This window comes from Nilaparvata lugens, chromosome 5 (genome assembly GCF_014356525.2).
Source record: "Nilaparvata lugens isolate BPH chromosome 5, ASM1435652v1, whole genome shotgun sequence".
NCBI classification, from domain to species: domain Eukaryota; kingdom Metazoa; phylum Arthropoda; class Insecta; order Hemiptera; family Delphacidae; genus Nilaparvata; species Nilaparvata lugens.
In genome coordinates this window covers 50212860-50237844 of record NC_052508.1, presented here as the reverse complement: position 1 = coordinate 50237844, position 24985 = coordinate 50212860, and the positions used below count along the sequence as shown (strand labels likewise).

Here is a 24985-nt window from a genome sequence, read left to right as displayed (position 1 = left end):
TCATCAGCTGTAAGTTACAGTAAAGTACTTATCAAAGTATTCATGATACTTCAATTATTATGTAGTTATATGCACATCACCACTAGAATATATTGTAATGATACTTAAATACTTCCAAAATAAGTTTGTAGCGTGAATGTTGATGTTGTGGAACTTTTCCATTATTGAATAGACTTAAAAGTTGTAACTTACAGCTGATGATGTGTGAGTACACACGAAAGCATGCTCCTGTAAAATATTAATTTTTATTTAATTGAAGTGGATTTTTGACAACGTTCTAAGTCTATTCAATTACTTCCAAAATACAGTGTATGGAAATTTGATGTTTTATTGAATAAAAGTAGAGTGAATACCAGGGTTTATTATTTCATACCTGCTGCACCCTTTGATTTCCTATGACGAACTGCAGCTTGTTAAAAATATTATTTCAGACTCAGATGTTCAAGCCATAGCCTATATCGTATAAAACCACAATCTAAGCAGATTTATTTGTAATCATTATTAGGATACCGTAAATAAGTTTTTTGTATATAGGTTGGATAATACTGCGTTGGTAAGCTACTTTAAGAAGAATGATGATAGAAACGTTTATTCATCTCAGAAAATTCACTATAATTTTCATTAAATAAATAAGCATCAGTAAATAAAGTGTTATCATTAGTTATTGAAAAAATCGAATTTGGCATGAAATTCTGATGTGGCAAATTTATCTTGTTCTAATTTTAGCACCTGCATGACAAATTTCGTTTATTAAAGTTTTACTTTAACTTATTTTTCATTTTATTCTGTTGTGAAGGTTGCATCTGAAAATTTAAGATTTTAAATTTGATTTTAATTGTAAAAAAATAGAATTTGTTTTTTAAGATTTGTAAGGAAAATCGTTTAATCAGTAAAGTTCTACTTTCTTTTGCATTTTATTCTGTTGTGAAGGTTTCCTCATACATCTGATGTTTCATGTGATAATCTTCTATACTGTATTCCTACTCTGATTATTCAAGTTTACGCAGAAAGAGTTATGAGTGGTGATATCGTGCGTAGATGGTGTCGAAAAATTAAAGAAGTCAGTTTAAGTGACTTCCGGAATCATTGTGATCCATAATAACTCGACCTCACAGTGCTGGTGCAATTAAGTAGCTTCTCCAGCAAATCAAATGGGATAGTTTTGATCACCCACCATACAAACCTGTCTTGGCCACTTGTAACTTGTACACTTCGGGATTTAGCTAAGTTCTACACTCTAAACAGCTGGAGTCAGAAAATTAGCTTTCCAAAACGTGGCGTAGTTGCAGTTTTTTATTTTCTCATTTCTATAATTGGAAACGTATTTCCTTGACGAGATGAAACATTTCTAAATAATTCAAAATAGCTGAAACTTATTAACACTATTTTCTCTTTATTTTATTTTGTGTTTAATTTTCTAGTTTTTTTTGAAATTTAATTCAAACGTGACTTTGACAATGACTACGACTTCGCCCCGTTTTGGAAAGCCAATTTTCTTACTCCAGCTGTTTAATCTGGACTTAGCCAAATCCCGAGCTCGGAAACCGGCCCTTAGTGAAATGTTTATTCTATTAATAATAATACATTCATTTTCTATTCATTGCCAATAGGAGGTTAAAAAATAACCCTCGTAGAAAGTATAAGGAAATACATGTTTGAAGCTATCAAACTGATTAAATTAACAAATTTTCATAAAGATTCTGAATTTACTGAGATTAGTAAATAGCTATAGATAGGTTTGTTTCCATTCATATTAATCAATTAATTATAATTTGATCATTAAAACAAATTTATTGAATTTGTGATTCAAATTTTACATTATTTTTAATGTTGAAAACCCAATCAACTTATTGATGATCTGTTCACTGTTTTTTTTTTTTTTGGTCTTAGGGTGGCGAGAGGGGGACTTGAAAGAATGAGATATTATTGCGAGATCGAGTCCAACCGCATTTTAAAGAGAATTTTGAACCTCAATTAAGATTATCCACATGATTTAGACAAATTATTATTCTATTTTTTCAATTGCTGTCGAATAAATTTGTCGGTTCACGAGGTCCACCTGTACCTCTATCGGTTTATTACATCTGTTCGTATTTTATAATTACTTCCTATTTGGTTTATCGTGTTTCTTATAACAGATCTCTGTATTTTTGCAGGTAAATCGGCATCACTCAAGAAAATTAACCAGTGCAACTCCTGTGGAAAAAGTTATAAAGAAAGTAGAAGCTTGAATAGACATCAGAAGTATGAGTGTGGCATGGAGCCGCGATTCCAATGTCCACTCTGTCCTTATCGTGCTAGACATAATTGCAACCTCAAATCTCACATTTTTCTTAAACATGGTCCACAATATCTTTAGTTTTTATGAACATTTGAATTCGCCACGTCCTACCTTCCTCTATCGCGCCTGATCCTCATAATTTTTATTGATGATTCAAAATAATTTATCAATTCAGAATTTCTATCGTCATTAAACGATTGAACAATATACACTTTCAAATTAAATTTATTCAATTTTGTTTCCAGTTAATATCAGTATCCGGTCAATTTTCTATAGCTCTCTATGGTTCTTTTTTATAATTTAAATTTCACCTTATGTTTTTGTTAGATATTCTCTTCATTATTTTCTTACATAATTTGTTTCATAGGTATTTGTCAACTATATATAAAATAACATGTTGTTTCAACCAATCAATCAATGTAACGTTTTATTCAGAACATACATGAAATTGTGAAACATGAATTCGTCACAAATTTAAAAAATAAAAATACGTCATAAAGGATATCTGGGGATTATTTTGTGTTTTTCCACGTGAAACATTATTCACTAAACATTTTCTTACACTAGACAAAAAATATAAAAATAGGTACTGTTTAGTATACTTTTTCTTCCAATATAATTTTTAAGAATAAAAGTTATATAGTTGGAATTCTATTTGTTCTATGAAGCCATGCGATTCAATGTGATTTTTGATTCACGCCACTTCCAAAGAAATCCATTCACAGTACAGAGCTAACTTATATATTATTTATTTATTTGTTGCACTTCCTAAATTTGTGTAACTGCAATTATATACAGAATTATCACATCTTGTTCATAGTTCAGCTCAATAGTTAGCATTAAAACCAATTATTTAATTACTACTAATAAAATTAATTACTCGAAATTTATCGTTATACTTTGATAAATACAGTTTATCTACCGTTTTCTTTTCCAGTGATTCTGATGAGGAATTGAAGATTTACAGTTGATGTTTTTTATAGGCCTATCTATAAAACCAGTGATTCCAAACTATTTCATAATAATTATATCACAGTAATACTTGAAACATGCAGTATAAGAGGAATTGTGGCCTTCTGTAATAATGTTCATACTGACAATGCTTATTATTTTAAATACGAATCTGTACTTCCATACTCTTCAAAATCCCTTCCCATGACAAACTATAGTTATTCACTTATTAGTAATAATTCAATAAAGTTTTCCAAATTTATGTTGAGTACCAAAACCATACTCAAAAATAAAGATGGAATAGTTTATTTATCTAGTAAATTAACAATTCAATTTAAAAATTGAGCATTATTCAAAAATGGCATAAAATCCTGATGTGACAAATATATAGGCTACTGTGTTGTGATTTTTTTGTCCAATTTGACTTTTTAGTACTTCCATGAAAAAATTGTTCAGGTGAGTTTAACTTCCCTTTGTATTTTATTTTGTTTTGCTTGTTTTCCTATGTAACTGATGTTGTTTATGATAATTGAGTAATTCGGTTAATACTCTGGTGTCTCAACAAGTCTCTGTATTTTTTGTAGGTCGATCTGCATTTTCCAAAAAAATATACCAGTGCAACAAGTGTGGGAAAATATATAAAGAAAATAGTGGCCTGTATAGACATAAGAGGTTTGAGTGTGGCGTCGAACCTCAATTCCAATGTCCTCACTGTCCTCATCGCGCCAAACAGAGAAGCAACCTCAAAACTCACATTGGTCTCAAACATGGACCAGAATTTATTTTACAATAATTATACCCTATACTTTAAAATTTGAATGCGCCACCTCCTCCATCACACTTTACTCTCAAAATTCATATTACCGTAATATCAAACATAAGTTCAACATTTTTTATTTATATTTTTTACCACGATTAAATAATTTAAAAATATTATTTAAGAGTGGCATTTATTCAACCTTGGCGTCTATGTATTTTTCATCTCTCATGTTTTTAATTCATCTCGTCCTTTTCATATTATCTGTCAAAATTAGTCACACATCTCCATGTATTAAAATAACGATGTTTTATTTTTACAACTCATATTTTCTGAGCGAACTGTTTTTATCAATATATTTTTGAAGAATTAAAGGTACCTACGTAATTAAACAAACATTTTTCTCATGTAAATTTCAATATATATTAATTTATATTCCTGTTTTGCTGTACGGTATATGTGCTTAATTTTCCATTAAATCATTGCAAAAAAGCGAGTTTTTTTCGATCAGAATCTGAGACCCTGAGAACTGCATTCCGTACGGTACTGGTTTTGGGAGTGCTCACACATTGGAACAAATTTATAATATAAGTGGTCTGACAAAAATGTATGATTGCACCCATTAGATCCATTGATTGGAAAGCAGGACTTCATTGTAAGTCAACTTTATTTCAGTTTTCTATGTGTAGCAATAAGTACATTTTCGAACACTCTATATTGCTTTCAATAATTAACCCTAGGCTTATATACCTTCAATTTCTGGTCTCCTTTGCAATATTTTATCTTACTTTGTATTTCTTGATTCTATCAATTCAAATTTAGTGATTAGCTTGTACACTTATACTTCATATTTAGTTTACTATCCTCTAAAAGTTTACAATATGGGTTAATTTTGCTTGTATTTAAGCAGAAAATGTCAAGTTCTATAAAATAACTTTGTTGATAACTTTTTCTCTCGTATGAATTTGTCGGATTGATATGATACCAATGAGACGATAAAGGAACTGTCATCGTTTTTCTGGGGATTAACAAAAAATAGAACATAATGAGTGTTCTAGGGGCAGGTTTTTTCGTGAGTTAACATTTTATTTTAAAGTTTCCAAAAATTGTGTACAATTTTCCACAATAGAGAAAAATGTATCAACTTCATCAAAATTTTTAAATTGCTCACACGTACATTCTCTTTCACAATGTATGTTCACATTATAAATGTTCTAGCTACTAGTTTTAGTTGTTACATCATTATCAATCTCCAGTTTTGGTTGTAATACTATTATCAATCTGTAGTAAACTGCCAATCTAAAAATCAAGCAGCAGAATATATAGTTAGTGTGTGAATTAAGCAATATATGATCGACCGTTAGTGACAAAATCATGATTGAGTTATCTCATTGAGCTCTGGCAAAGACACGACACGACACACTCACATTACTCTCTATATGATCATGGAAACCGTTAAACAGTATAACAATAGAAAATATACTATCAAATCCAAATTGTTGAGTATTTTCTTCTTTTGCTGTAGTTCAATGGTTCTCATGATCAAATATATTTGGAATAGCTTGAGAGTGTCTTATGTCTCGGGCAATGACACAGCTAGACCAACCGTGATTGGGTCACTAACAGCCACTCATATATATGGCTTCGTCTTCGTCCACACTATTGGCTATATCATGCTGCTCGATGTTCAAATAGGCTATATTAGTTTGATAGAGGTTGAGAATGGTGTAACAACCAAAACTAGTACTGTTATCTCAAAATTTATTCAATAAATCAGTGGTCTTGATAATTTCAGTCGGTTCTCATTCAATATCATCCACTTATCTTACCACAATATCATATTTACAACAACACAGAAAGTTGACAGGGTATTCCAATCGTAGCCTGAAATCTCCATGTGAAAAAAGGGTTTTGTTGTAATTTTTTGGCTAATTTTGTGTATTTTCAGTAATTGCATGACGAATTTCTGTTTGATGAGTTGAACTCACTTTTCTAGTTAGTACTGTAGTAGACGCTTGGCCATTCAACTGATGTGTTTGAAATTAAAGTATAAACTTTATAATGTGTGGTTTGTGTTACCTAACAAATCTCGGTATTTTTGCAGATCACTTGGCATTTCTCAAGAAGCGGTACCATTGCAGCAAATGTGGAAAAAGCTATGCATCAAGTGGCTGCTTGAATAGACATCAAAGATATGAGTGTGGCATGGAGCCCAAGTTCGTATGTCCCCACTGTTCATACCGCTGCAAGCAACCACATGACCTTAAAGTACACATTGTTATTAGACATGGTCCTAAAATGGCAATCTAGCATGTACATTTCCCATTACATCCTTTTCTTGTAGGTATATATTTTAATTTCTGATACCTACACTTATTTCCTGGTCACGTAATTATTTGAATCAATTATTGATTAACAATAATTGACGAGTAGTATCTGACAGTAGTATATACTGTAAAAAGAATGTATATGCAAAATAAATGAAATTAATTAATCAATGAATCGTTATTTGTGTTTTTCTTTGTGAATTTCTTTCATGAGTAACTTGTGAATTTCTATCTTATATTGTAGTTTGTGTATTTAATTTCTATTTTATATTGTATTCAGTCTCTACTTTTACTAATGATTTTTAATAGTTCATCCAGCATGTAGGCTACGAGTTATATTCAGTTTATGTTCAGTTATATTCAGTTTCATGAGAAAAGTTGTTTTTTTCTAATATTAATAACTTGTCATATTTGTAATGAGGATTAGAGAACTGTCACTATATACAGTAGACTCCTGGGAATTGAGAGGTTGAATAAGAGTAAATTGTGTTTCTGTTGGAAGAAAGCGATTATATTCAATAATTTACAAAAAAAAAACAATTGAAAGTTTATAGGCCTATTCTATATTCATTTTGCAGTCTTATTCTAATTATCACTCCAGCTATCTACAAAAAATTTCAACATTATTATTTACTACTCTTGATTATAAATAGGCTAAATTATTATTATGTTATTGATTGATCAAATAAATAATTAACTAAATTATCGACTGTATTGAGAGTTGAAAATTTTTAAAATATTCCATTATTTCCATTAGGCCTACTAGACAATATAATACATAACATATGCTATTTCATCAACACTCAAGTATGTAACTTGACTATTTACTTGAATTTGTATCGCATACAAAAAATATACGCGAATGAAGTCTGTATCATAGTGGTAACTTGCACCACTATCAACGATTTGACATATTTTTCAACAAGTATGTGTGTGTTTGTTGCAGGCATTTCGGCAGTTGCCATCAAGAAACACAGATGCAACTTGTGTGGCAAAAGTTATAAAGAGAAAAGTAGCTTGTATACTCATCAGAAGTACGAATGCGGCAAGGAACCCCAGTTCCAATGTCCCTACTGTCCACATCGCTCCAAACAGAGAGGCCATCTAAAAACTCACATTGGTGTCAAACATAGTGATAAACTGTTGCCGTAATTTAAAATGTGTCATGCGCTACTTACAGTTATTATTCTACTCTTATCCTTTGATTTAGTATTATAATGATTTGTTCAATTATTTCATTATTTTCTGTGTAAATTCATGTTTGACAAGATCTTATATTTTGTTTTGTAATGAATTAGAAGCTTCCAAAAAGTACCGTACTAGTATTTTTTTAATATAGGCCTATGTATTCTTTCCTCTATGCTTTGAATTAGAATGTATATGTGTGTGATTTATAATTATGTATTTATGAATGTGTTTATATCTGTATAATTGTGTGTAAGCTATAGGCTATGTTTGCATACAAATGCATTTCTTTGGAAAAAAATTGTTTTGTTATCAATTCATTCATCTATACTATCATAAAGAGAAGAATTGCCTTGTACGGGATAGGAAATAAACGAATGATGCATCTGAACTACACCTACCTACTGAACTGATTAACTTGAATTTTTGCATAGAGTTACTTAAAATAACGGAGGATGTTTATATGCATATTTTCATTCTCATCAAACAATAAATTTGAATTTAATTATTGAAACAAGTTTATTCAATTTGTGATTCAGAGTTTATGCGGAGATGAAAACCCAACCAAACAGAGCTTTCTCCAAATGATACCGTGGCGTATAATTGGTAGAACGCACGATTCATGAATGTTCATGAAATCGCGAGTTCAATTAAATTATTTTTTGGCTGGAAATGTTCAACTCTGATGAAGTTCATTCACGTAATTTTGGCAAAATAATAAGAAAGAATTATTCTATTGCAAATAAGATATTGCATTTTATAACACAACATTTTCCCCAGTGCAAAGCACGTTACCTGCCAGTTTCTCATAAGTGCGAGGCATTATAAATAATGTAGTCTTAATTATTTGGAACCTTCCAGATCAGAAATAATAGTGTAAAACTAGTGTAAAATAATATTATTGTCCTTCGGAAAATTAGATTCTTTTCGATATAAGACTTCTCTATTATATATGTTAAATAGAAAAAGAAGGATTCGTTGCCTTTTTTATGAATGAATTACAATCATTTCACATCCAACTTGTTCTAAGTTATTTCATCCCATTAACTCTCTACAAGAATCTATAAAACTCTTGTTTTAATTGTTTTCAAAAGCTCCCCACTATCATGTTTTCATTTATAAGATTTCTGAATTTTATCACCATTTTCTGCTTTTACTTATTATAGTACAAAATCTTTTTCAGTACTATATTTTATGCCACATATGTGGAATCGACAATTCCACTTTTGGAATTCGACATTTGGACACTTTGACACGATATTGTTTATTCTACAGAGGAGTTCTACAATATTTATGTGTCTAGTGTAAAGTGTATGTTTCTCAGTTACCATTTATTAATATAAATACTGCTTATTATTCCACTATAATTTCGCCATATCATGGGTTTCAACGCATGTTCTGTGTATTTTTGCAGATCAACCAGTATTTTTGAATGGGAGATACCACTGTAACAACTGCGAAAAGAATTATAAAAAGAAAAAGTTTTTGAGAGCTCACCAGAAGAATGAGTGTGGCATCGATCCGCAATGTCCGCACTGTACCTACCGCACCAACCAGACAGGCTACCTCCGAAGACACATCATTTTCAAACATTTTCGCCACACGATTTCTTAAGTTTTAGTTTAAAAATTCATTTGAGATTTACTGAAAATCAGCCTTTTCATTGATCTATTTCAACACTACATCTATTCTTGTAATGGGTTTCAATGCTCAACAGAGGGTTCAAGGATGAGAAATCCTCATTGTACTTACATAGCACCATTGAACAGAAAGGCCAGCTTCAGAGACTCATGATTCTTAAGCATTTTCTGCAAAATCATTCCTAATGTCTCTTTTGAATGTGTATTCAAGCAGAGATACTGAAAATCATAATTGTCACTAATATATTTTATCACTTCATCTATTTTTATAGAATGAATACTAATTTGGGTTGACAAAATTTTGTCAACTATTGTGATAATTGTCTAGCCATACTACATGAATTATTAAAACACTAGTAGCAACTCGTCTCTATATTCTCTATTCTGCCATAGAGTAAATACATTTAAGATTATTATTTGCCTCTGGCTCTCTACTTATATAGAATCTACACTACTTTTGTATCAGGCTACATGTCTACAATCATGTTAACTCTTATAAATCAAGTTAAATTGGGATATTCCACATTTAATTACTCATGAGTTATTATGATGCTATCTTTACAAATACAAAATTTTACTCAAACTATCTTTATTTGTAATAATTAATATGATCATTCATAATCATGCTTAACAAAAATGTTTAGGGATTAAATTTTCTCCAATAATAATAATAATAATATTTATTGTTGAAGCTACGACATGCATAATTCCTCAATATTACTAGTATTAGGTATTGAAAGACTAGAGGTAACTCGTCTGTATCTCTGTATTTTTGCTTCATATAATTGACACATTAAATTCCTAATACGAATAATTTTTTTTCAAATGTAACTTTTTGAAGTTTTCTGTTTATTTAGCTATAAGATTGACTTTCACAGAATTAATGCATTAGTCAAGTTGGTTATCTTCATTTTTCATGTTTCATTTTCAAGTTTTATGGTACCATATTCAGCTACGAGATGTGTCTCCACAGAATTAGAGTTCTAATCACGTTAATGTGATTATCTTCACTTTTATGGATGATTGAAAGTATTTTTATTAAACAGCTATTTCATTTTCATCGTTTACACATCTTGAGCTCATAAACTCACACAATAGCCTACATCCCAATACTTACAGCTATTTTGCAATTTTATATCATAATTTCCAATTACTACTCGTCTCTCTTAATATTTTCTTTTAAATCTGTATGGTACACCTTAATTCTCACCATGAGATACGTCGATTCTTCATTCATGTGATTGTTTGATTGAAAGTATTTTTGTTATAAATAAAGCACATTTTTCATCACTTATTACACATATCAAGTTCATAAACTTGCTCATCACATTCCAATGTTTATTTCATTGATTCATATTAATTTCCAATTTGTTCACTTCTTCATTTGTCCATTTAGGGTTGTGAGGCAGAGAGAACCTGGAGTCCTAACTCCGCCCTAATAAAGGCAAGTAATCAATCAATCTCTTGTTGGTTGAATGATTTTATTATCAATATGAAATCTATTCATATTAAATGTTCTTCATCAGAAAACTGTTTGGTTATCAATAAAAAGTTGATAGTATCCTATTATGCAGTTTATGTGTATTTAGTCAATCCATTAATGTTCACATTGTAATGCCTAAACTCAGGTTTGAACAGCTTCCTGATAATTTGTAGATAACGTTTATCAACTCCTCAGCGGAAGAGAGAGTTTTCGGTTGTAAACAGAGCAATTCGAGTGGGCAGCGTGGCTCAAACAATAAATTACAGGTCGTGATCTTCGGGTTGTTTTCGTGTTGATATGTGTTTCTTAGTTCGAATATGTGCTTCGTGGAGGCTGTGGTAGACGTTATATCGAATCATTTCCAATATTGGTAAGCCGCCATTATTAAGCTATACAGTTAGAAATACAGCTTAATAAATAAATTTATTTAGTTTATTCAACTAAAATAAACTTATCAATAGTTGTTTTTTTTATTAAACTTTTGTCATTTCTAAATAGATTATTTCTTCAGGTTGTAAATTGAATTATTGTCAAGTGTTTGCCTGGAGCTCTGGGAGCAGTTGCCCACACATGTTTCAAGGCTTGTGCGTGAGTAAGGAAAATATTATGATATCAATGAGTAATTAGAAAAGATTGGATCTATTATAGTATTTCTTTAAAATACCAACAATAAATATGGGCTTACTTTGTCTACTTTTCTTTTAAATATTTTGTTATTCTTCTTCTTTTTTTCTTCTTCTTTTTTCTCCAAATATGCATACTGTCAGGACCTCCTATATACTAGGAAGTATATAGGAAGTCCTGATACTGTACTTGTGAGTCAATGTAAGTTATTATAATGAAAAACGCATGAGTATTTTTATAGGATTTATAAAATATGTGTGATTTAGGATTTGTGTTGTAGGATTTAGAACTTATTGTAGTTTCGTAGAAGATTCATGTATTATGCTATTTTGTGGTTCATGTAGTTTTGTAGGAGATCCATGTGGTTCGAATCTTGATGTTTTTCTTTACTATTCCACTCCCTCATGTTTTTACCGAATATTTCTGAAATACGTTCCTATTTTCCCAATCACCTACTATTCCATTCTGTCTTTATCATGTTTTGTAAGTGAAGGTATAACCGTTTTCAAGTTCAATTTAAAATGTGGTACCATTCGTATTTTTCTACTGTTGAAACGATAATAGGTGATATATTTTTGAAGATATAGTTTACACACTGTAACACGTGTTTCGCCATAAGATGAGCCAAACAACATGGCAAACCCAGTGTTATAGTGACAATAAACTATAATTTCCAATCAGAAAGTATCTCAACTGGTAAATCATTTATTTGAGAATTCAAGTACCTTATAACAAATGTTTAACATGTTTCTATGTATTCTCGCAGATCAATCAGCATTTGTGGATGTGAGATACTGGTGCAGTAAGTGTGGAAAGAGCTATAAGAAGAGAAAAAGTTTGAGTGCCCATCAGAAGTATGAGTGTGGTATAGAGCCCCAGCTGCAATGTCCCTTCTGCCCGCATCGTTCCAAAAGGAAGGATCACCTCAAAACTCACATCGGTATCAAACATGGTCCAAAAATTCATATAACTGACAATTGATAGTGGTTCTCCACAAAACATGACATTTTTCCAAAATCATGAAATTTCCAATGCACATGCATGATAATATAATAATTTGGTGTTATGCATTTTAAGAACTGATCAGCCTTATGCCCAACTCACACATGAGTGACTTATGTGAGCACACTGACTTTTTGCCACTTCCACGCCACTCTCATATAAACGATCCGATTCAAACAGAAGTGGCTTCGCGAAATGCCGCCAATTCTGTTCATATTGAACCATATATGTTGTTTATATGGGAGTTGAAAATAGTCAGCGCCACGCCACTTCTGTGTGATTTGGGCATAATATCTCCTGCAAGATAATAGTTCATCACCGTATTATTTTTTCCTATTAATAATTATTTACTTTCAAATATTTCAAAGTTAGATGAACATACTAGAGATTAACCAAATATCAAATGTTTGAAATAATTATTCAGTTGAAATTATTCTATTATTTTTGTTTAGTGCATAAATGCCTTATCTCCAGAATATTGTTTTGTTATTTATAGAAATTAAGATAATTATTTCCATGTTTTCTTACTTTTTTATTTCATCAACTAGTGATTATCATGAAATTTGGCTGTTGGTTAAATTAAAAGTTGATTATTAATAAAACCTTCTTTGACTTGATATTTAAGGTTAAATTGGAATACAAATATTTGGTTTCCCAACTACCTACTCTACCTCATTGCTATTTACCATGAGAAACGTCGGGATCTACTCTATTCTTAAATATAGCCTACTGTAATCTATTACCGTTTCAAAATTCAGATAATGGTTGAGTTGATGAGCTGAGTAACATCTCGATTATAAGTCTCAAGTTCATCAACTATTCTTTTTTCAATCAGGGTAGCCTCCTCAAAGTCAGATGAAGGAACCCGAGTTTAGCAGTACTAAAACTTGACCATCATTATTATATTTTTCAACATTTTATTGTTGGAATTGATTCATATATTTGTTGCATTAATAGACGCCTTTTATTAAATTATTTGAAAATTTGCAATATTTTATTTTTTCAGCTCATCTTACTTATTATTACATCAATTTATAAATGATTGGAATAATATGGTAAGTTAATTTATTAGAATCGTTATAAATTTGTTGTGTTCATTTTTAATATCATCCAAATATTATATGGTTAGCTATTTATTGAATTTTTATTCGCTGCATATATACTCGAATATTATGATACCGGTTCCTATTTATTATAATTTTTATTCAATCACAAACATTTTTTATGAATATTCTCTCTTTCCCCAGGTTTAAGGCCAGTTGACAGATATTTAAGATTGGAGCATGGCCGTGGATTTATGTGCAATTGTGGTAAAAGGTACAAGGACAGATCGAGTGTGAGAACCCACCTCAAGTTCGAGTGTGGCAAAGAGCCACAGTTCCAATGTCCACACTGTTCCTACCGCGCAAACCGGAAAGGAAACCTCAAGATCCACATCTATGGACAGCATAAGTCACTATTATAAAATAATTGTCTAGAACTCTTCAAAAATATTATATTTTTGTCGATTTTTGAAGTAACTTACTATATTTCTATTGCTGACCACAAATATTGTATGATTCCAAAATCAGGCCAAACTTTGTTACACAATACTACAATTTTTAATATAATTTATTAATTTCCTATTTTTAGTATTATCATTGACAATAATACTCAATACACTCATTAAAATAGGTGTGTTTACTCAATACACATATAGGCCTATATCTGTCAGTTTCTTATATTAAGCTAAAGAAATACTTCTACTTATTTTATTTTTACTTGTTGAGTGTATTTCTATTTTATTCAAATCATTTTCAATCTGTTATATTTGACCGAGATTAGTGAGGTCTACGTTTTAACTGGACTGGATTTTATTTCGTCTGTTTGTATGTACCTATATGTATATTTTTGTTCGTATGTGACGTATGTTCGACCAAACGCAGCAACAGATTTCCATGACATTTGACTGGAGTGTTCCTTTTCGATTGCGCTTCGATGTAGGTCTATATGTAAGATTATTTGGAAGTTTGCATTTCAAGGCCAATATAGAAGGAAAAGGAAATTTTCAATACTGTGATACTACTATATTCATAATCTGTTGCTAAACATATGAACTTTGAACTTTATTTTCCAAAAAACATTACAAACAAAGAAAACGAAAAACAATAAGGGTACTTACTTATTGAATTAGCAAGTTGATGCTAAATGTAGCTATATATTTATAGTTTATTAATTATAAAGTAACATTGCTGCTAGAATAAATAATAATAATGTCCATTATAAATAATTACGGGTAATATTTGAGGGAAAATGATACCTGCATAGGTTTAAAACCGTGTGCGCAGGTAGGTTATATTAAAAAAAGATCAAACAAAGACACGAAACACGTGATTGTGCAGCGACTATATATTATTAATCAAGATCAAGATTGATTTCATAATCATAGGCCTACATGGAATGTTATTTTGCGTATTGAGTCATTTTGATAAAGAGGAAACAATTTAAATCTCATATATTCTTTTCAACTACGTACTTTTTATTATTCAACTACGTATTCTTTTATTACAGTACTGTAATAAAATTATTTTCAAAGTAGCTTATGTCTATAAAGCTAAGTTGACACCAAAGTGTTAATAATTTTTTGTTTGTCCTGATAAATTTCTACCAGATTCAATGGAACTTGAGAAACAGATGATGCGTTATTGCCAAGAAAGGTGCATCCTTAGCGACGACTCGAGACGCGCGGCTGGAGTACATAGCACATAAATTCATTAGAGATTCCATGATTAATTTATTTTTATGACGTATGAACGTTATGGCGGCAGATAAACTGGAAGTATTGGCTACTATAGTATTGCATCTCTGATGAATCATCGAATCTAGTGAATTTATACGCTATGTAGGCTACTGCAGCCGCGGCGGCTCGAGTCGTCGCTCAAGGTGCGTTCACATTAGTCAAGTTTAATTGAATTCAATTATTTTAACGTTTGAGTTGAATGGGTGATTTTGAAAACATAAATTAAAAAATCTAATAAATAAATCTCAAATAAAGCTTTCTTCTAAATTTTCATACTTTTATTTTTACTTGTTTTTATACATTCTACATTGACTGAAAACTGTTTTGATCTCATTTTTCCATTGGTATGTTCGATTGTATCTTCAAGATTCAAATTGAATACAAAAGTCAAACATGCTCAACATCTGCAAAACGTGAAGAAGGGTCTACATTGGTATAGTAGTGGATGCAATAAGTTTCTGTTCTTGTAAACTTGACTTGAAGTTCGCAAAATACATTTATTTTATACAAAACTTCAATTTTATTCAACTAAACTACCTAATCTAGTGAACGCCCCTTAAGAAATTCCACCTTTATGTTCAATCTAGAATTAATAAGAACGGAAAAACATTCTATTGACAACTTTGATGTAATCTAATATAAGCTTTATAATTGGAATAAATATTATTGAGGTCCACGTTGTAATGGCAGTATTTGATTGACATTTGGTGTTGCTATCCTTGTCTATCATTCGATAAGACTAGCCTTTTCCAGCTCGTTTTTTAACAATGTAGAAATATAATTAACAAAATATATTTAATCTCAATTATGAAAATTTATTATTCATTTATTGAAAAATATATTCACTTGCCAAATAAAATATTATTTATTAGGTATTTCAAGACAAGGATGAACAGTTAATATTATTAATAATGAACAGATATATTGGTATCAACTATCCTCTATAAAAGGCAGTGGCAAAGCAGAAAATTGGTAACGCTGTTCTCCTATTTTTCCCACTGCCATTACAACGTGGACCTCGCCATAGTTGCTGTCTACAATAATAATATTGTAGATACGCCAACATAATCATCTACTATTGGCTGTTTTAACAGTGACCTACTTTTCGTGACAGAATTTTCTCCGATGGGCTAATTGGGTGGCATAAACAATTGGATCTGTTCATACCTGCGCGAGGTCTACTTTTAATTAGACTTTATGAAAAGAGCTACTAGAGTTGATTAGGTTTTTTATTTTGTTAACCTCGTCGCCACTATCTAAACTAGTCTTCCTGGGAACGCCAAACAGTACATTATGAAATAATTTGCCTTTTTCTGAATCATTTTAGTTTTGTGTCTTCATTTTCAAGTACATTCATGATTATTCTATTTTTTAGTTATTTGGAAGGAAGATAACATATTTTAATTTTTTGTACTACAGTCTAGCCTAGTTATTTATAAATTTAAAACAATTTACATTATGAATCTCGTTATATAGTGTGGAGAGATTTCATTTTGATACAACTTTCATGAACTAATGAATAAATTGATCTAAAATTGCTTATTTAAAATAATTTTCTACTATCCCATTAGCCCTCATTTCATGCTCTAGAATATCATCATTTTATTTTATAAGCTTCTATACTATAACATAAAACTCTGTAAAATAATTTGAGTATCATTTGCTACAGACCAATAATCTAATTACAGTTTTGGCTGCTGCTACCTAATCTCAACTAATTGAATACATTTTAATCAACACATAGATATTTTTGGAAAGTAGAGATGCATAAGAAATATAATTGCCTCTATTGCCTAGTGTGAGATTCACTTTTGAGTGTCAGCATTCCTTTTATCAATAATATCAGTGATCCCGTTCAACCAATGCTGACAGTAGGTAATAATTATCAATGGACAATGGATCTCATTAGAGCTTCATATTATCTTTGGTAGAAAGTATTTTGTTTGGTTTTAATTTGTCATTTCATTATTTATTTTCAGATCAGTTGGCATGTTTGATTGATGGAAGATTTGTGTGTCAGAACTGTGGGAGGAGTTACAAGTTGAAGGGAGCTCTTGGCACTCACCAGAGATACGAGTGTGGAAAGGAACCTCAATTCCAGTGTACCAAGTGTCCTTATCGTACCAAACGAAAATCCAGTCTCCGACTTCACATGTTTGTAAAGCATAGGTCCGTAATGCAACAATAAGTGGCTCTCTCCAATTATGACCCCTTCATTATTCATTTATGGATCAAACTCATGCCATATAATTTATCATTGTTCATTAATGAACTAAACCAACTAAAATTACTATTACATACATCATGTATACGGGTTTTGTTTTTAGGAATCATTTATTTATGTTTTAATACTTTTATGTACCGGTAGGTCTACTAGTAGATAGAACTCATTATAATGTCTGAATTTAATAATCAAGACCATAAAAGTCATAACCATCACCATCATCCACTAAATATTTAACACTAAAATAAAATTCATCTTTCAATCTATTCAAAGTATTGATTGCGAACCTAGTGAAATCAATATTCCTCATTTATGAAATAAAATAATTTCATTCCCATTAAATTCATTTTTATTGAACATTAATCTTTTCTTGTGTAATAAATTCTGTTGCCACGGGTCTGATTTACTACTTCTCTTCCATTTCCAGATAATAATTCAAGATCTTTTGAAGTGAGATACGTGTGCAGCAATAATAATTGCGGAGATAGTTTCTCATTGAAAGAAGCCCTGATAATTCATCAGATATATGAATGTGGTATGGAAAAGAACTTTGTTGACCCATTTAGCTTTGAGGAATGGTCCTGATATTTCTACTACTCATTTTCGAACACAACATATATAGGCCTATATATTATTATTATCTAATTATTTATCTATATTAATCAATCACAAATCATGCCAAAAATTATGTAAATATTATTTTTTGTTTAAAATTAAATTTGTTCAGCTTATTAGTTAAGTTTAAATATAGACTAGACTGTGATTCTTGCCTAGATTGAAAAAAAAACATAAAAAGTGTTCTTAATGGTATTCGGAATATTTATGTACATCAAACCTTCTTTAGGTACGATAAGAATGTATACCTACCTAGTATAACAATTTTGTAAAAAATTAGATTAGAAAATTTATACCTGTTTTGTAAGCTATAATAAATAAATTATGCATGTAAAATATCCCATTTTTATTATTTTTTAATACTACCCTTCAGGACCTGTTATCTACTAAACTATATAATGTGCAATCTTTATTGGACTGTAGCGTTGATCTAACTACCTTTAGCACTTGTTATGGAAAAATTTTGCACTATCAAACTATTCTAGTGTTTTCTTTTAAAACAACACCAACCCCAGCTTTGTGATGGGTTGTACTTAAGTAGCCTACTACCACTACCACATAAGGCTGTAATAAAATTCCAAAATCAAAATCATTTGATCAAATTATTCAAGTAAAAAGTAATATACAATACGATAATAATGACTGTTTCTGTTTTCAAATTTTAAAAAAGCTTGTATCTTGTTTCATTGAATTTATATGACTTTTCAAAACTGTAGGGTAACTTTTGAACACTATTATAACCTACCGATAAGCCTATCTCGTATAGAGACTCTGCTAACTTGTTATCATAACATATAAGCTTGATAGACTATATTGTTACAAATCGACTACTCTTTGTAACAAGAAAGTAGGTCTATGCTATTTAGTTGTTATTTGTTGTTTCCAGGTCAGTTAGAATGTTTGATTGAGATTTGTGTGTCTGAACTGTGGCAGGAGTTACAAGTTGAAGGGAGCTCTCACCAATCATCAGAAGTTCGTTGGAAAGGAACCTCAATTCCAGTGCCCCAAGTGTCCTTATCGAGCCAAACAGAAATACAGCCTCCAACTCCACCTTGGTTTAAAGCATGGCTCCATGCTGTAACTGTAATAAATTTCATCAAATTATTCGTGTAATATTAAACACGATAATAATGACTGAATCTGTTTTCAAATTAGTCAAAAAGGTTTTTATCTTGAGGATTAATAACTTACCGGTATTTGATTAGTTTATTCATTCAGTATACATAAAAAATGGCAAAGATCTTTAAGATGCATAGACTCACATGCAGTGCTAGTGTCGTTCTTGGAAATTGGCCATTGAGGGGGAAACCTGGAAGATTATTACATATCAAAGACCTTTGGTATTTATATTACGATTATATATATATATATTATATATATATATATTATATATATATATATAATATCTCGCTCTAAAATAATACCTTAATTAAGGCAGCTTCAATTTCAAGTAAGAGCAAGCATTGGGAAGGCATACGCATTGTACGTGGGTCTATACCTCTTTAAGATCTTTGAAAAATGGCTTCATAAGGTTATAATTGAATTTATCCAATTATTTAATCAATAAAACACAATATTAATGACTCCGTTTTCATTTTAGTTTAATTTCAATTATATATATTTTTAATTTTTTATTTGTTTGTTTTGCATGGTTGGTAATCTCACGCGCCCATCAAGGGTATTCAAGTAATAAACGTACGGTGGTTATAGAGTGGGTATTAAAAATATTCACGGTTCAGGGTGGGAGAGAGAATAAGTTACTCTGTACTGTTGCAGGGGGTTAAATCAGTCCAGTTTAGTTATTTATTCGTATTGTGAAACGTACCTGATGAAAAAGTGCAATAGTCTACTACATTTCTCAAATATTATTCTACTGCCTTTGTAGCGATGTAAAGATTGTTATTTTCTCCTGTAGATACTTTTATATTTCTGAGAACTTTCAGATCATTCACACCTGTTGACGATTTCCATTTCCGTATGATTTAGAATTACAGAATTACAGTAGTTAATGAATATCATATTATTCAGAATTTTTTATTATTTTCAGATCAATCAGAATTTGTTGACGGAAGATACGTGTGTCAGAAATGTGGGAAAAGCTACAAGATGAAAGGAGCTCTCGGCACTCATCAGAGATACGAGTGTGGCCTTGAACCACAATTCCAGTGTCCACACTGTCCCTACCGGGCCAAACGCAAATCGAGCCTTAAAAAACACATAATTATACAACATCGTATACCCGCTATGCTATGATTATTTCCATGTATTCTATCTTTATTTGCAGGAAAAACGAGTTTCCTTAATAAAAGTGAGTTTAACATTTCTAAGACATCGTTGTCTACTTTTAGTTTTCTCTTGTTAGTATCAATTCATAAGTTATCAATCTAATTATCATATTGTGAGATTCAATTAAGTGTGTCAGCATTGGTTGAATGGGAAACTGTAGATATTATTAGTAAGGCTGACAGTAAAGGGGTAAATCTCACGCATTGCTTCTTGTGTGTTGATGTGTTCATATACAACATTCAATTATCGTGTTTTCTTCCTTTGCTATCGTTTCTATTTGAATTGGGCTACCTTGATCAAAACAGTCTAATGAATTTCTCATGATTTTGAACATTCTATTATTATTATTTGTTAATTTATAATTTTTTATTTTAATAGGTTTGTAGTTTTTTCATATCCCTATACATTCATATATTTTTGTAATTATTTTTATTAATTTTATTTGATTGTGTAGATAATATTGTCCAGCTTCATGTTGAAATTTTTGCATTCAGTTGCTGAATATAGCCTATTTGACATTTTTATAAGTGCTCTACTATCAATTACATCAGCTATTACTATATAGCTATTGAAAGTAGCCTGCATACTTTTTTACTTGCTCGGAAAATCGTAAAAGTTTTAGGAATGCATTCAACAATGAATAATGTGTTGTAGAACATTTTACTTTTTTGTGTATAGATGATAATCGATTATTGCATCTCAATCAAAAATAAATCATAGTTTCATGAGTAAGTTATATGTGTTTTAATGAAATCCATTTTCAACTCTTTCAAAAAATTATGCAAAAATAAGCTATCTTATTTATTTACATTTCATAATACACAAATCAAATATTTAATCACAAAATACATTAATTTTATAAATTTAGTTATCAACAAATATTTGGTTCAAGGACCTCCCCACCGGAAAATCTCTTTACGTTTATTCAATTCAATTAATGGAGTTCAAACAAAAGTTGGAAGAAGATTTATGTCATTAAAATGTATTTTTACCATACATTCAAGTACATTTCAATTCAGCAATGCAATGCAAGAAAAAAACATTCAGTTAGCCTACAAATAATAATAATAATAATTAAAGTGTGTTTCAGAATATGAGTACCAAATTTCCAGATTGAAGAATTTGAGACATTCTACAATTCTGTTTTGGTACATTTCAAATTTGTTGTAGTTTGGAAACTGAGTAGCCTATCTTCGTCATGATACGCCATGTCTAAACTACAACAAAGTTATTATATAATGTTTTGTCATGGAAAACAGCATCAATTTACATCTAGTTTTACTTGAAATAATCATGCTCAGATTAATCAGAAACAAAATGTAGGCTACAGTTTAAAATCCTACTACGCACTAAAAGCATGATGACAAAAATAATTGAACACATTTTCTAGCTTATTAATTAATATGATGTTTTACAACAGCCTGAATCACTCTTCTTCGATTTTCAGATAGTTCAAGAACATTGGATGGGAGGCACGTATGCAATAAATGCGGAAAAAGTTACAAATTGAAAGGAGCTCTGAGAACACATCAGAAGTTTGAGTGTGGCATGGAACCGCAGTTCAATTGCCACCTTTGCACTTATCGGGGCAAGCGAAAGTCTCATCTTCAAACTCATCAAGCTTTGAGACATGGTCCTAATATTTTGTAACTCAAGTGAAAATATTCTCTGTAACTCAATTTTTCAACAAAAATTATCTTAAAACATAGATTTGTTGTAAAACAATATATTCAATGTACTTAATGTTTAATTTGTTTCACTATTCCAAGGTTAGATTCTTTCCAGATATCCAGAAGCTTTATCTTCTGTGCTACGAAAGTGTAAATATTCTTATTACAACAAACTATCAATTATCATTTTTAGATGTCAAGTATTATTATGACTACCTAAGCCATAAGAATGTGCTTCCTTTTATCTTGTAATTTTTTATCTATTTGTTTTTTATGTTACGTTATGTATATTATCAAGAATACAAATTCAATTCAATACATTTCAACTCATAATAGATTTCATATAATAGATAATAGTTCAAGTAATGTTAAGTTCTTGGGTGATAAAAAATCAACTTGGAAACATCATTTTGATTATATAGAAAGTAAATTGTTCAGGGTCATTTTAATGTGGATTTTATGCTTACTTAAGGTGAATTTAAGTAGTTTTTTTATGTAATGTGGTTCAATACGATACTTGTACCTATTCCTTTTATGTATGTCATTTAACGTGTGATATTGTTTTGTGCATATCATCTTATTATTTGATTTTAAAATCTAGTATTATGCTTTGTGTAATTCCAGAGTTGCTTAATGACAATAAAATTTTATTTGTTCATATTATTTATGTAGAGTTTGAAATCTCGTTTCTTAACGCAAAGTTCTATTGCTCTTTGAGACATAATCCTATAATAATCATTACCGGTATTTTGTAAACTAATTTTGGATCAACATTTTGAAGTGTGGTTATTTTTCATAATAGAATTTTCATTATTTCCCAGTAGCTCATTGTTTAATTTGATACATAATTCAGTAACTACTTATTTTCTAGTTTTCTATTTGTTTCTATTCTTTAATTTTCTATTAAGTAAATTTCATCATATCTTACTTCCTTTTTTGTGTTGTTTTGTACGTATTCACGAAATATTTATTCACATAATCCATTCAAAACTCATCCACACAGATTCATGAGATAGACCTATTATTTCATCCCTGCCCTTAATATAGGCCTACATGGATAAGTTTAGCTAACCAAAATTCATATTATATTCTTCCAAGGTTCATGAGATAGGCTTATTTCATTCTGCCCTTAATATAGGCCTACATGAATACCTTTGGCTAACCAAAATCCAGATTATATATTTTTCCTGAATTAACAATTTTTTTTTCTAGTTTTTTACACTTGCAAAACATTGTTATACATTGCAGTTACTTTCATGATACTAGATCCTTCCTTAACAGGTCAGTATTAGGCTACATCACTGTATCAGCTGCTTTACTTGTTGGATATTCAATCTTATTAATAAAGCACATTAGTTTCTAATTATAGAAAATTCCAATTAATACATCAGTTGGTTTGAAAATTGTTGCATGTTTGAAAAACAATTGCTGCATGATGACCAATATGCTGTTTGAACAATTGATACATTTTAGTATTGCCATGAAATTATTATTTTAAAATGCGAAATTTTGGTTATTTCAGTTATGGACAAACTGAACCATTTATTGGAAATGGTAGCTTCTCTACATAAGAAATTTGACAATATAAAAGTTGAAACAAATAATACCGACCTCCTGAGTGAAGGACTGACAATTGGAGAATATCCAACGAAGAAATCTTTTCACTCATTCCTCTCGATAGCATGGAAGCATTCAATGAGTTTGAGGAGAAGTTGAGTCATCATAGATCTTTTAGGAAATCATTTGTAAGTATTATGATGACTATCTAATTCATTTGGACACAATAATTGTATCCAAAATTTAATATTTCCATAGAACTTTGTTGTTAGCTGTAAACTTAGCTGTTTGCCTACCCTCTGTACAGAAATAAGTTCCAGAAAGACAGTAGAATATCCAAATTTATCACCCCTAAACATTATCTATCTATCATTTGCGCTCCTTATGGATAACCCTTTCCCCTCCCTTATGAATAAATAAATCCATTCATTTATTTATTCATTCAATTGCTTGCATACAAACGCAAGCAAAGTTTTTATTCACAAGTAATGCATTTAAAGATTTGTGAATCATCTTTTTCTTCTTCTGTAGAAAATGAATACATATTCTAGTACGTATAATTACTTAGTGAGTAGAAAATAATATACTCAATATGACTTGCGTGTCTTCGTGCTGTGTGGCTTTTTTGACTGGATGCTTAAAGCGATCGAATGTGTTTCACTCCTCATCATAAATATAATAAAATTCTCGAAGAACATAATATACAATAATATTATATTAATTGAGATTTTAATAATGTGTGGCTCACCATCTTTTCTAGCTTAAACAAGACGACAGCTCTTCATGATGCTGTGTTAGTGTAAATTATTGTTTTTTCCACTGTTGGTTATCCATTCTTCTTTTCACCAAATCATTATATAAGGTTGTATTGAGAATAATTTTGTTGTGAAAAAATTAACACACGTTTAATTACGCACAAAAAATTTTGCCACTTTAAAACGTGAGTGGTAGTTTCCATTACTGTATTTATATTCTTATATTTTATATTATGTTATTCATTTGCATTTTGTATATTTATCAAAACTTATATTATCTTTTATTTATTTATATGTTTGCAGATCAAAGCGATGTCTGATGTAGGTGGGAGGGACTGTAATGTGATGGTGATGCAAATCCTGAGACACTCCCTGACGGATGAAACTGCTCAACTTTTCTCCCTCACTGGGAAGAAAATAGGGAATTTTCCTGCTAAAAGAAAGTTCCTTGGAACCCAAATATGTTTTTCAATCTTTGGTAAGTTTGATATCAATATTTATTGCTTGTTGCGGTGATAATGCAAATATAATTCAGTAGGTTGTATTTTATGATCTATTCCCAGTATATTTCTGATACATTAATATATTATTTTAATATTATATTTTTATGGGTACTGGTTATTTTTCATAGTCAGTTGGACAATTTTGTCACAGATTTGTCTCAGAAAAGCCATGTATTATTGTGGGTTGGTAGTGTCACACCCATAATAATACAAACATATAACCCAAGTAATTCAACAACTTTGTTCAGACCTACGGTAGTATTATATTGTACCCTTCAAGTTTATCTTCTAATCTTGTTCATTACCGGTATATAATTATATGGAACAATATTTTGGTATTATGTGA

General features: G+C 30.4%; 1 non-coding gene across 6 annotated transcripts; it reads left to right on the top strand.

The window, feature by feature from the left end:
- Nucleotides 1-3328: 3328 nt before the first annotated feature.
- LOC111054050 lies at nt 3329-23495 on the top strand. 6 transcript variants are annotated; one of them, XR_005571368.1, is made up of 7 exons: nt 3343-6333; nt 7263-10994; nt 12015-12188; nt 17009-17198; nt 18755-18951; nt 19916-20176; nt 21602-23495. It is a non-coding gene; the product is annotated as an uncharacterized LOC111054050 (transcript). The 6 variants fall into 6 exon arrangements; XR_005571367.1 differs by lacking the exon at nt 18755-18951 and having other exon boundaries at nt 3345-6333; XR_005571370.1 differs by lacking the exons at nt 17009-17198; nt 18755-18951; nt 19916-20176; nt 21602-23495 and adding exons at nt 13257-13305; nt 13498-16193 and having other exon boundaries at nt 3341-6333.
- The last annotated feature ends 1490 nt before the right edge of the window (nt 23496-24985 follow it).